This window comes from Gigantopelta aegis, chromosome 6 (assembly GCF_016097555.1).
Source record: "Gigantopelta aegis isolate Gae_Host chromosome 6, Gae_host_genome, whole genome shotgun sequence".
NCBI lineage: Eukaryota > Metazoa > Mollusca > Gastropoda > Neomphalida > Peltospiridae > Gigantopelta > Gigantopelta aegis.
This window is the reverse complement of record NC_054704.1, coordinates 86,488,377-86,503,709: the sequence shown is the minus strand read 5'-3', so window position 1 is coordinate 86,503,709 and position 15,333 is coordinate 86,488,377. Positions and strand designations below refer to the sequence as shown.

The 15,333-nt window shown below is 37.3% G+C and overlaps 1 protein-coding gene across 3 annotated transcripts in view; it reads left to right on the top strand.

The window, feature by feature from the left end:
* The first annotated feature begins 227 nt into the window (after nucleotides 1-227).
* The window catches only part of LOC121373986 (teneurin-m-like), a 217,200-nt gene continuing 202,094 nt past the window's right edge, over nucleotides 228-15,333 (top strand). For all 3 annotated transcript variants that reach the window (XM_041500842.1, XM_041500841.1, XM_041500840.1), the window contains exon 1: nucleotides 228-445. The gene's annotated coding sequence lies outside the window, so the exon portion shown is untranslated. The remainder of the gene's footprint in view (nucleotides 446-15,333) is intronic.

Here is a 15,333-nt window from a genome sequence, read left to right as displayed (position 1 = left end):
GAGTCATATCATTCACAATGGTTTTCACTGTCGACTGAAATCTAGCCAATCAGCTGTGGCCTTCTCACCTGTCTGTCTACAGGTAGCCAGTGGCTGACAGGCACTGTTCACTCAGGTGAGAAGACAGGTGTGTACAGGTGGGCAACAACACACACACACAGTGTGAACTGCACAACTGACTGGAGTGTAAACTCCCTTGTTTAGTGAGATCCGTTCTGTGTAGAGAGCTTGTGTTAGACAGCTGTGTGTGGCTTACAAGTCATTATACTTGGATGCTGGCTTCTGGGTTTAAAAAAACAAGAAAACACGGGTTGAGCCATTGTTAAGACAATCATTTGTTTTGTTGTACATTACATGGATTAAAGGAGTTAGTGTGGCTATAATTTTCCCTTCAAATGGATGTATGGAGCTGTTAATGTGGATTCATATTTTCATTTTATAAAAGGTGAGCTTGTGAAATTTAAACAATTAAATAAGTAAACAAATGAATAACCAAAAAGGCATGAGTTTGACCCGTAGCCCCCTTTCAACAGTTAGGATAGTTTTAGGGATAGGGTTAGGGTTAGTCTTTAGAGCCTTTGATATAGAGGGGTACGGGTCGAAGTCTTTCCACAAAAGATATCTTTTATTAATAATTTTGAAACTTTGTTCTTGTGACAGTTACTTTTTTTTTTACTTGTTATTTAGTTGTCAACGTTAATTTATTAATATAACTGATATGAATGTATATGTTAATATTAAGTTACATCTTTTCGTATATATATATTATATGGCATACATATTGTTTTAATGCAAGCACATAATTAATAGAGATTATTATATGAGCTTACATGTATGTGTCATACTGATTTTATGAAACAAGTGTCAGGATTTGCCTAAGCGAGAGCGAGGGTAATATGTGAATTCTGACACAAGTTTCATAAAATCAGTACGACTCACACACAAGTGTAATAATTTCTTTATTATCCATATTATTATTGCTGGTTTCTTTATGAATAAAAAGACCCAACTCAAAAAGTTTCAGCCACAACTAGAACGAGACGACGAAATGATGTCAAATTTCAAATGTACTGTCTGAACTAGGACTGGATAAGCAACGTCTTATTATGACATCGCTTCCCAAAATTACGTCATCACACTTGTTATTACACGTGTGCTTCGTATGATTATTATTAACTGGGTTATGTTGAACCATATGGATAATAAACTGTGATATTTGACATACATGTCCCAGTCATGGGCCACTGGCAAGGCAAGGAAAATGCCCAACAGTTCCATCATTTGTTCCAATTAAGAACCATTTCATTTGAACTTATTTTCATGCTTATAAGGTTCAAGCAGGCTGTCCTGGGCACACACCTCAGCTATCTGGGCTGCCTGTACAGGACATTGGGTTAGGTCTTAGCTGGTTAGTGGTTAGTGAGAGAGAAGAGGGTGTAGTGGCCTTAAAACTCGCTGTGGGTGGGAGCCGCTCCAGGGCTGTAAACCCTGTACCTACCAGCCTGTAGTCCGATGATTTAACCCCTGCACGACCGAAGCCTAAGAACCATTGTACATGAGGCGAGCTTTCTACCACCGAGTTAATCCCTCTCATCTGTCTCACCACCACCAAATTAACAAACGTGTTGGCTTCGTTTTAAAGGCCATCTGCTCATAAAGATCACAGTTTGTAGGTATATTTGGATGGTATTTATAAACTTTGACAGTAGTTACAAGACTAATATCATTTTGTGGTAGGACTTTCTTTTGGCACTGTCACATATAAAGAATATTATATAGTGATTTCCCTAGAAATTAGGCATGGCATGGTAGACCAAACACATTTGGGGCATTTTCATCATTTTTGGGACACTTGTTTTTCATTAAAAATACACAAAAATTAATTGAAATAAACAGTAATGTAATTTATGTGCTTGCGTTAATAAATGAATGGCAAAAGATATAAAATGCATATTTTATTAATTAATAATACTTTTTTTGGTGTTTTATAAAGGCAATTTTAGAATTAATTACTGAAAAAGGCTTGTTTAATCTCAGGGCAGCATGGTGCTGATTAAGGCAAGTGGTGCTAGACTATTGAGGCATGGTGCTGCACCATGCTAAAACAAGCTAGGGAAAATACTATTATAAATACTTATCATAAACAGAGTTAGGGTTAGTATTAGTGACAGTGCCAAAGGAAAGTTCTTCCCATTTTGTTCATGACATTAAAATACTCAACACATTTTAATACAATTATATGGCATTGAACATATGGTTAAGGACCACACAGATAATGAGAGAGGAAATCCACTGCCACCATGCATTGGGCTACTTTTTCCAATTAGGGATCTTCATATGCAGCTTGTCACAAACAGGGTAGTACACACCAGTGAAATAGCCCAATGGGGCCAACTGATGGGAATCAATCCTAAACAAAGCTACTAAAAATACAATTGAGGTATTTAGCTAAATCTAATTATACATGTATTTGCTCAAATCATTTTGCATCTCAAATACATATAAACAGCCTCAAAGAAAACCTGTTTTTTTAGACTGCATGCATGTTTATTTTTCCAGCATTTTCCATTTACAATGTTTGTAATTTCAGTGAAATTATCTATCGGAGGCAGACCATTTATGTTTGTTTTGCTTACAGTTTACTGCAATTATAACATGTTTTTCTAGTTACCAGTCATGTTTTGCTGAAAAGCTCTAACTCTTTCCACTTCCTTCCAATCACTGTTGGACCAATTTTTTCATACCATGTACAGGTTCCGTCTATTTAGACAGTAAACAGGGCAGTGGTTGCAAAAAATAAATTGCTTTATTTCAGCAAACATGTTTTTACTGTGAAGAGTATCATGTTTTTTGTAGACATGACTGCGACTGGATAAAGTTATCAAAACCTGACTGTGACGAATTGAATTTTACATGCTTTGAGCAGCCAACCTAAATAAACAAAAGACTATAGCGTGTAAAAACATATTTAACATGTACCAAATGATGTGTGATAGGTTGCTTAAAAAAAAAAAAAGTCTGAACGAACTGAATGTTACATAACGCTACTTTGAGCAGCCAATGTAAATAAACAAAAGACTGTAGCCTGTAAAAACATAATTAAACATGTAGCAAATGATGTGTGATGAAAAGAAAGTCTGAACGAGAAAGTGAAATAAAAAAACATAAAATCATGTAGTTCGGTTAACCAACAGCTGCTATATAGATGGCCAACATATTGGCAGTTCTGCCATACAGACAGGACAGCACATACCACAACTTTTGATAAAGAGTTGTGGACTTATTTGTATTTAGGATTGGTCTTATGAGGTTTCATGGAGTGGGGTGCTTAGCTTAGTAACTGGTTTAACGTGTCCATATACCACTAGAGTTTTGAACATGCCTATCCCGAGTCTGGCCTCCGATAGGATCGGGGGTCTGACTCGGACGAGTGGGGTGCAACTCTGTGATAGAGTGCTCATCTGAGGTTTTATAGGTCAAAGGATCGATTGCCCCCCATGTACTGGTACATACAGGCTGTGGTATGTGCTGTCCTGACTGGAAAGTAAACAAGTTTGTTTTGTTTAACAACACCACTAAAGCACATTGATTTATTAATCATTGACTATTGGATGTCAAACATTTGGTAATTTTGACATATAGTCTTTGTGAGGAAACCTGTTACATTTTTTCATTATAGCAAGTGATCTTTTATATGCACCATCCCACAAACAGGATAGCACTTTTCTTTGATATACCAGTCATGATGCACTGGCTGGAACGAGAAATAACCCAATGGTCCCACTGATGGAAGTTCATATAAATGACACCTTTCTGCTTTTTGGTAAGAGGATCTTATGTGTTAGCAGCAAGTTTCTTTTTTCTCATTGTCTAGATCAAATGTTGAATGAAGCGCATGTTAGAAACCAAATAGTGAGCATTTAATAAAAAGGTGCTGAGGTGATATTTAATGAATATTCCTTCCTTCCTTCTGATATACTGTGACCAGCATTCACAGTCTTAAGTAATTTCTGTGTTGTCTGACTGTCTAGATCAAGATGTCAGTAAACATGAATCTCTTTGAGACAGTCTCGTATTGTTAATAATCACCGACAGTGGGTTAATACCTGGGATTATAAGGTATGTTGGATATCGACTTTTATTACACACGTGGTTCCGAATATTTGGGCTCTTATCAGAGTGATACCTCCCAACAGTAAGTGATATGTCCCATTGCATGTGGCCATGATGCTGTTAATACACACTTATTAATGGAACATTTATGCTGTCAGTTTCCATTCCTTTTAATAACATGATTATTGAGTAATAAATAGGATATTAAAATCAAATTTTTGTCCTTCATGAAATATTTTTACTTTTTCACTCATCAAAGCATGTAACAAATGAAATTATTTCGCTTAGAGCATTAATATATAAAAACAAATTATAATTTTTTAATGTTTTTTATGCTTATATATCCATGTTGAGCAATACTCTCCTTAATATTTGTCTTAGCTATATGGGCTGCCTTCATGTATCTAGGTTGTAATAGTTGTTAGTGGTTATATAGTGACAAAAAGTAAAGAAATATTTGTTTGATGACATCAGCACATGTTAAAAACTATTGCTGTTTGGTGTCAGTTAGTAAGAAAAATTAGTGTAGTAGATACTGTAAGGCTTTAAAGTTAGACCTCTGCACTGAACTATTAAGGGCAGGATTTAGCTCAGTCAGTTGAGGGCTCACCTGAGGTGCTTGTGTCGCAGGAGAGATTGAATCACCTCTGTGGATCCATTCGACTAATTGGATTTTTTCTTGTTCCAACCAGTGCACCACAACTGGTCAAAGGCCGTGCTATGTGCTTTCCTGTCTGTGGGAAAGTGCATGTAAAAGATCCCTTGCTACTAATGGAAAGAAAAACTCAGTCTGAGTGAGAGCCAATGCTGGGGTGTGAATCCATGTTGGTCAGTAACTTAACCATTTGACTACTTAGGCATTAAATACTGTTTGTTTATTTGTTTTGTTTAACGCACATTTAGGGAAAATTAAATAATTAATCATCGGCTATTGGATGTCAAACATTTGGTAATTCCGACTCAGAAGTCATCAGAGGAAACCCACTACATTTTTTCTAATGCAGCTGGGATCTTTTACATGCACTTTCTCACAGACAGGAAAGCACATACCATGGCCTTTGGCCAGTTGTGGTGCACTGGTTGAAATGAGAATACTGTAAATACTGTATATATATTATTGCTGTGTATTAGGTACTGTATTCAACTATTTCACCCAGCTTTCTATCTAGTGTACTCATAGTTATGCACAATCAAGTTTTCTTATCCATGTGTGATGGGCTGTATAGCTTCGACTGTTGTGGTATTCCTTGACAGTTGTGGTGCAGAGAGTTGTGTATCAAATACAATTCCTTGACAGTTGTGGTGCAGAGAGTCATGTATCAAATGCAATTCCTTGACAGTTGTGATGCAGAGAGTCATGTATCAAATGTAATTCCTTGATTGTTGTGGTGCAGAGTCATGAATCAGATGTAATTCCTTGACTGTTGTGGTGCAGAGAGTCATGTATCAAATGCAATTCCTTGACAGTATTAGTGTGGAGAGTCAGGTATCAGTCAGTGTTTTTTGAATGCACTATAGTGACATCAGCACAGGTAGAATGACACGTGTGGGTGGTATGGTGATTAACTTCAGCACAGGTAGAATGACACACACAGGTGATGTGGTGATTAACTCGGTCCCACTGACGACACATCTGTCTGCCTATCTGTCCATCTTTCCGTCAACAAGTCCACTCATTGTCTGTGTAAACCGGGTGTCTGTTCGGAGTCACTGTCAGTTCAGACTGGGTGTCTGCACCTTCAACAGTGGGCGATGTCTCGAGGCACTTGTGGTGACATCTTGAATGTGGTCCGTAATCTCACGCAGTTCAAAGGTGGTAGGATTAAATTGATTCATTCAGAAGTATCTGTTATGAGTGCTCTCGAGTGTTAGATTTCATTACAATTACAACTATTAGATGTGAATAAACTGGGTTACATATTATTGCTGGAGCGGTGTTTTACAATCAGTACATTTTAACAGTTTGTTACAACACTTATATCATTAAATCTTTATAAACTGGGTTACATATTATTGCTGGAGCAGGGTTTTATGGTCATTACATGTTAATAGTTTGTTACAATAATTATATCATTAGACCATTATAAACAGGGTTATATATTGCTGGAGCGGTGTTTTACTATCATTACATTTTAACAGTTTGTTACAATACTTTTATCATTAGATAATTGACAAACTTGGTTGCATATTGACGTAGTGGGATTCTACAATCAGTGTGTATTAACAGTTTGTTGTAATAACTATGTCATTAGCCGATCAAGAAAGTTGATTACAAATTGTAGGATATTAAAATATTGCTATCACTATAATATGTTTACCTGTTTTTCTGAGATTTTGAAATTGTGTTACCAATTTGTTTCAATAACTAATTAAAGAAACTGAACTACAAATTGTAGGAATTGTGTCATTTATCTGAAATTTTGATATCATATCATAAGGGCCATTTTGTATAAGTGTTTTTCTTTTGGTCCCATTCAGAATAAGGGGCGGGATTTAGCTCAGTCAGTTGAGTGCTCGCTTGAGGTGCTTGCTTGCTTTTGGTGGATCCATTCAGCTGATTTTTTTTTGCTCTTCCCAACTAGTGCACCACAACTGGACAAAGGTTGTGGTATGTGCTTTCCTGTCTGTGGAAAAGTGCATATAAAAAATCCCTTGCTGCATTAGGGAACATGTATCAGGTTTCCTCTGATGACTATGAGTCAGAATAACCATATGTTATCCAATAGCTGTTGATTAATTAATCAATGTGCTCCAGTGGTGTCGTTAAACAAAACAAACTTCTTAAATTAAGAAGAGCAAAGTAAGCTCCCTTTCCATATAGAATGAGTCATAATGTGGAAATACACTGTACTATAATTTCACTATCTCTCCTCTTGGCTATGTATTTAATAAACATATCTGTAACAAATTTGTGAAATGTTCTCCTTTTATCCAAGTGTAATTAGCTTCGTTCTCTTTTTATGCTGTGGTCACAGATTAACATAGAAGTGTATTAACGTTTTAATATGTGCATCAAATGTGAGTGGTAGGATTAGGTCTTGCCAAAATTTGCAATTAATTTTAATTAAACACTCGGGATGAAAGCCGCATATCCATCAAAATGCCATGTCATACAGGAGATGTGATCACTGTCGCTCATAACGCGGCACAGTTTCGCGACGTTTTCGATAATTACCACCGGTTATGATGGGACAGTAATAAATGGCCGCTATTGTTTCCCCAAAAACACGCCGCTCAGACCCAAATACCTGACATGGTCCTGTTATCATGATTATGTTTTCCTATTTGATTTATTTCGCTTGAGGGTTCTAATATAATTTTCCACCGATAATTGGCCAGTTATGGCGTCCAACACCCGCGGGCCTGTTGACCTTGTGCACATGGTGAAGCGGACTGGACAATGGCCAGCCAAGTGGCCGGAGACGAGACATTAGGTTGCACAGCTGTAGAACACCTTATCAAGCCATCGCAACCGGCCTCGTCTGTTTGTGTTGTTAGAATTACGGTTCTAATAACCCTTGATGTTATTGCAGAACTTATTGATGTTCTGCAGTCGAGCAACATCCAATATCAGGGAGCGCGCGGCTCGAATAAATCAAGTCGTGCATCGTAATCTGAACTTATCAAAATGTGATTTACTCTTGGCTTTTGGCGTACTTGATTGTGGATGTGAAGTGTAATATTTGATGAAACATGTCCTCTGTCTAGAATATGGTTACTTCTGCTTGTGACTTATCGATGCTTCATACACTGCAAATATTAGATAGGGTCTTATAATTCTGGGGTTTCAGTAAGCTTACATTAATTTTAATACACTGTATAGACAGTATGACATTACATTATTTTAGCTACTGGCATTTGTTTAATAATATCAGTGCATTTTAACAATGGAGTGGGCGACACATAGCCCAATGGTATAGTACCCGCCTGATGCGCGGTTGGTCTGGGATCATTCCCCGTTGGTAGGCCCATTGGGCTATTTCTTGTTCCAGCCAGTGCACCACGACTGGTAGATCAAAGGCTGTGGTATGTACTATCCTGTCTATGGGATGGTGCATATAAAAGATCCCTTGCTGCTAATCGAAAAGAGTAGCCCATGAAGTGATGACAGCGGATTTCCTCTCTCAATATCTGTGTGGTCCTTAACCATATGTCTGACGCAATATAACTGTAATTAAAATGTGTTGAGTGTGTCATTAAATAAGATGTTTCCTTCCTTTAGCAATGGCTATTAGTATCTACCATATGGATATCTATAGATGGTTTATTTGCAAGGGATCTCTGATATACGCATACAAATATACAGAGGCAGATCCAAAGTTGTTTTTTTTTTTGGGGGGGGGGGGGGGGGCGGCGCAGGGAAACCATTTCTCCCTAAAAATATTCAAGTGTTACTTTTTTACTCTTTAATTTTTTCCTCATTGAGATAGCCTTTTGACAAGTTTGTCCACATGCCCTATTCCCATGGTTCCACCCACAAAATATTTCCTGGACCTGTTCCAATATAGACAGAACAGCACATCCCACATTGTTTGATGTATCAGTTGTGGGTTGACACAGAGGGAATCAGTGTGACCACCAAGATATTTTCCACCCTTTTCCAGTTGAGTAATGTTACATTTAATTTAATTTCATTTCAACTTATTTTCGTGCTTATATCCAATTAAGGTTCAAGCATGCTGTCCTGGGCATACACTTCAGTTATCTGGTCTGTCTGTCCAGGAAAGTGGGTTAGTGGTTAGTGAGAAAGAAGAAGGTGAAGTGGTCTTACACCTATGCACTGAGATGTTAAAACTTGCTCTGGGTGGGGGCTGGTACCAGGCTGAGAATCCAGTACCTACTAGTCTTATGTCTGATGGCTTAACCAAGACACCACTGAGGCCGGTTTTACATTTCAAACAATGCTCCAAGAATTTTATATAAACACTGTGGTCTGTGGTGCTCTGTCTGTCTGAGAGTGCAGATAAAATATCATGGCATGTTGATAATTTGTAATAAAATAGGTAATTTTACCTGTGTAACAGTAATAGGTTTCTGATCTTGATCTGGCTATTTCTCGCTCCAGCCATTGCACCACGACTGGTAATCAAAGGCCGTGGTATGTGCTATTTTGTCTTTGGGATGGTGCATATAAAAGATCTCTTGCTGCTAATCGAAAAGAGTAGCCCATGAAGTGGCAACAGTGGGTTTCTTCCCTGAATATCTGTGTGGCCCTTAGGCATATGTCTGATACCATATAACCGTAAATGAAATGTGTTGAGTGCATCATTAAATAAAATATTTCATTCTGATTTTGATCTCTTCACTGAGTGTTATAATTACAATATGTTTGATGTAATAGTGAAATATACTTTTTGTCATTTGTTCATTTCTAAGCATTTGGAAGAAATATTAATGAAATTTAAACCCAATGAAAGCCAAAACATCAACCCTATCTGTGTCAGTCTAAATATTAACAAGATAAATGTTTCAGTTAATGTAAATATTAATAAAATAAACTGTTAAAATAAATATTTATAAGATAAACTGTTAATCTAAATATTAACAAGATACACTGTTAATCTAAATGTTAATAAAATAAACTTAAAATAAATATTAACAAGATACACTGTTAATCTAAATGTTAATAAAACAAACTGTTAAAATAAATATTTATAAGATACACTGTTAATCTAAAATATTAATAAAATAAACTTTTAATGTAAATATTAATATGATAAACTGTTAATATAAATGTTAACGAGATAAACTATTAATGTAAATATTAATATTACATTAATATGATAAACTGTTAATCTAAATATTAATATGATAAACTGTTAATGTAAATATTAATATGATAAACTGTTAATCTAAATATTAGCAACATATATAAAACTTATATAATTACTATACCAACTGACATGTCCAGGTTTGATAGTAACTCAATGAGCTATACATCTTTAAAACATAATCACATCTGTGTTTACATCGACTGCATGTTTGTAATTATTAAATGCCTGTGTTTCTTTTTTAAAATCCATCTGTTAAATACTATCTCTATATATACTCTTCAAAAGAAGAAACGCAAAACCACATTGTCGTAACATTTGGAGAATTGATTTAATTATTGAATGGTGAGTCCGATAATTACCAAATGTTGCAGGATTGTTCACAATTCACTCTAGTCCATTGTGAGTAAGTGATAGGACACACCACCAAGGTCAAGGTCATCTGGAGTCAATACCGGGTGTGGCCTCCGCGTGTGTTGACAACTGCCTGGCACCGCCTGCCCATTGAAGCAACCAGAGTACGGATGACGTCCCGGGGGATGGTGGCCCACTCGGCCTGCAAGGCTGCTGCCAGCTCGGGCAGGGTCTGGGGCTGTGGTTGTCGCTGTCGGAGGCGTCGGTCCAACTCGTCCCATAGATGCTCAATTGGGTTCAAATCCGGTGATATCGATGGCCAAGGAAGGACATTAATGTTGTTGTTCTGTAGGAAAGCCGTTGTGAGACGTGCTGTGTGAGGCCTGGCGTTGTCATGTTGGAACACTGCGTTGGCGTTGGCCATAACTGGAACGATGTGTGGCCGGAGGATCTGGTCAATGTAGCCCTGTGCATTCAGGTTGCCCTGCACGTGGACCAGGTCAGTTCTGCCAGTGTATGAGATGGCTGCCCACACCATGACACTACCCCCGCCGAATCTGTCCACTTCCTGCACGCAGTTTGCCGCATAACGTTCACCACGACGCCTATACACGCGACATCTTCCATCATGACGTCGGAGCAGAAATCGGGACTCGTCACTGAACCACACCTGTCTCCATCGCAGTTGAGGCCATTGTCGATGAATCTGGCACCACTGCAGTCGGAGTCGACGGTGTTGTGGTGTTAAGATGACACCTCGAACTGGACGTCTGGCACGAATTCCTACCTCACGTAGGCGGTTCCGTACGGTCTGGTCGGATATCCTGCGCAAACCTGGTATTGCTGCGGCTGTGGAGGTGGCAGTAGTCAATCATTCCCGAAGGTGGCGTACCCGGATGTAGCGGTCCTGCCCGGGGGTAGTGACCCGTGGTCGACCGGATCTAGGGAGGTCACGTGTTGATCCATGTTGCTGGTAACGGTCCCACAGTCTGGAGATGGTGCTTGGGGACACATGGAATGCCCTGGCAACGGCCGTTCTGGATTCGCCTGCGTCTAGTCGGCCGATGGCATTGTTTCTCTGCGGTTCACTGAGACGTGGCATGTCCTGGATTGTCAACTGTCGGCCAGACACAGAGGCCAGGCAAGCGAACACCCTGCACTTTTGTACTGTCGGTGTTCATGTTGCACGTGCAGACAACGCACGTGCAGTGGTGATATGGTTTGCACGTGGCTGCGTTTTTGCGAATATTCACATTTTGGAACTTTATTGTACAGTATCTGCGTTTTATCGAATGTAACCGTGGGAATGTGTTTGGGACATGCAATGACCTTATATTCACAAAGCATGAACCGGTAGGAAACATAAAATCGGAGTTATAACCCATTTGTACCCTTTTGCGTTTCTTTTTTTGAAGAGTATATATATATATCTTTGTGTAAATATATTTGTCCTAAATAGTTTTTTTGCCCTATTAAAACTCCATCTGTCATTAATAATACAGAATATTTGTTTTTCAAAAAGTCGTCTCTTCTATTAAAATCCCATCTGTCATTAAATACAGTTGATAATGTTTTTTATGTGAAAAATCTGATTTGTTATTAAATGCACATCATATTTTCCTTGACATAACCTGACAATATGCTTAACTTACAAACGTTTTCCTATTGGTTCTCCATCTGTAAAATTACTAAATACAGTAAATATATTTCTCACAAATGGTTGGCATATTTTTCGTTACAAATCCCTCGTGTTATTAAATACAGTAGACAAGTCTTTTGAACGATCGCATTTCTCATTATAACTGCGGACTGTTATTAAACATGGTTTATTCATAAATGTTATCCAATTAGCCATTCCATTACCACGTTTTTTTTTGTATGAGCCCTAGATTATGTTGCTGGGTGTTCTTTGCTAAATCTCGGTAATACGTTCCATGCCACGTGTTTGATAAGTTGGGTACCAGGGTGTTCGTCTAACCGGTTCAGAGGTTCAAACCTATCGGGTTCTCTCTGATACCTTTTGTTGGATTAGGAAGTCTATCATCCCAACAATGGACGTTTCTCTGTGGGCAGTTGTTGCTGCATTTAAGCGGAGCACTTTTTGCCGCGGTGCCTATTATTGTTGTCTAGGCAGGTGTAAAAAGCCTTTCAGGGGCCTTAATTGAGATTATTTGTAAATATTTGTATCATCGTCATGAGCCGGCCCCATCGACTGCAGCTCAGTTGATTGCCGCTGTTTATCTCTGTGACAAACAATGGTTATTGGTCAATGGCTCTACACTCTCGGAATAAAATGGATTTTTATAATACTACACAGAAATGAATGAATGAATGGATGTTTAACGACACCCCAGCACCAAAAGTATATCAGCTATTGTGTGTCAAGCAAAGGTACATGGTGATCAACATCGGTTTAAAATTTAATAAAAATAGTGTAGACAGCTATGAAAGAATTACATTTGTGAAAGACACAATGAAGTATTTTAATATTAAATGTGAAAAAGACAAAAATAAACACTTTGGTGAGACCATGAAAACAGTGTATGGAGCTGTGGTAAACAAACCAATATTGAACTGAAATTATCAACATAAAATGAAAAATAGATTTTTTTAAATTATCACAGATCCTTATAAAACTAAGCTTTAAAATTTTCAAGAAATAACAAATATGTGCTGTAACCCATGAGAATGTTACCACCCTTGCTCCATGCATGATGAGGAAGAGCACACGTAGGAGAATACTACACAGAAGGTTTCTTTTACCTGTTAACCTTCATCCTGGGCAGACACATGGTATTCATACACTTGAATTATAACTGGGTATAAACATGCAAGTTTTATATGTATACCCGAGATATTAAAGTGCAATACTTGGTTTTATATTATTACCATGAACATAACACGTCTGCAGAATTCTCATTTGCCAGCTGTTGATGAATGAGTTTGAATTTCACTGCTCTGGTTATTTATTTTGTTTTGTAACCTATTGGACAATGGTGACAGCTTATAGAGCATAAAAATATTAAATTATAATTACAATAAGAATCTTGTATGCTGCCATGTTAGATAATGAGAATTATGAAAGTGTTCAGCTGTATCTGATATCTTTTTAAAGTCGAACATGTGTTGCTCTTATTGTCAATCTCAATTCAGCATGGAAGGCCTAGCTATTATGTTCCATTTTATTATCAGCAATATTTTTTTTTTTTTTTTTGTGCATAAATTTGTATTTTTACCATCATTGTCCACCCCATTTCAGTAGACTTTTTCAATAAAAGAGAAGGGAATGTTGGTAATCCATAATTTTAATTAAGAACTACATGAGGAAAATTGAAAATAAATTTAAGAAAAAAAGTTTCTAAAATTATTCATTAAAAAAAATACATTTATATTTATTAGAATCTATAGCATACAGTATCAATGAATAGCTTGAAAACATTTCATCTAATGCACATGCATGTAAAAAGCATGCATTAATGTAACTGTTTTAAGAGACCATCAAAATACTCTCTCAAATCATCATCTAATGCACCTACATGGACATAACCTTTGTATAAATAAGTTTGTTTTGTTTAATGGCACCACTTGAGCACATTGATGTATTAATCATTAGCTATTAGATGTCAAACATTTGGTAATTTTGACATTGTCTTGCAGAGGAAACCCTGTACATTTTTCATATGCAGCATCCCACAGACAGGGTAGCACATATCATAGTCTATGATATACTAGTCGTGGTGCACTGGCTGGAACAAGAAATAGCCCGATAGACAGGACATTTGTATAAAGCAAAAAAAAATTGTTTTGTTTAATGACACCACTAGAGCACATTGATTTACTAATCATCAGCTATTGAATGTCAAACTTTTGGTAATTTTTACATATAGTCTAAGAAAGAAAACCCTCTACATTTTTCCATTAGTAGCAAGGCTGATTTATATGCACCATCACACAGACATGATAGCACATACCACAGTCCTTTGATATACCAGTCGTGGTGCACTGGCTGGAACGAAAAATAGCTCAATGGGCCAACCGATGGGGATTGATCTCAAATCGACAGCGCATCAAGCAGACACTTTACCACTGAGCTATATCCCACCCTTGTATAAAGCAATGTTACTGTCTTAAAAGACCATCAACATTGGCCTACTCTTTCTAATCAGCAAATTGCCAAGACAGTGTATGCCGATGATGTATCCATGTACATATATAGTGCTTTCACCAGGGCTTTGTTAATATTATTGAGAGAGTGTTTTGATAAGTCTTTTAACAGAGGTGGCTGATTATAAGAGGTGGACAGTTGTCTAATTCACCACATATTCAGTCTGTGGCCATAATTATAGTATTGTGTTTGAACCAAATCCACTTAGGAATTGCTTTAAAACATGGTCATAAAAAAACTTGCAAATTGTATTTTCTTTGTTCCAATCTTCACGTGGCTTCCTTGAGGGATTGGTGATGTTATAATGATCTGTTTCATCCTTTCCTTGTCTTATGCATCCCCCATGTATTTCGTGCTGAGACAAAAACATAATTCCTAATTCAGTTACGACAATAATATACTGAATCTCTTTGAAAAAGTTTGTTTTGTTTAACAACACCACTGGAGCACATTGATTAATTAATCATAGGTTATTGGATGTTAAACATTTGGTAATTCTGACATGTAGTCATCGGAGGAAACCTGCTACATTTTTCCTAATGCAGCATGGGATCTTTTATATGCATTGCATCCTATGTAGCCTAAAAATATTTTTTTAAACATTATCACAGATACTTATAAAACTAAGCTTTAAAATTAGTTCAGTCTCCATTAGCCAGTATGTGTGTTTTGTGCTGGGATGTCATAAGGCAATGATGGTAAAAATACAAATTTATGCACACTTTCCCACAGACAGAAAAATACATACCATGGCCTTTGTCCAGTTGTGAAGGAAGGAAGGAAATGTTTTATTTAACAATGCACTCAACACATTTTATTTATGGTTATATGGCGTCAAACATATGGTTAAGGACCACACAGATATTGAGAGTGGAAACCCGCTGTCATCACTTTATGGGCTACTCTTTTCGATTAGCAGCAAGGGATCTT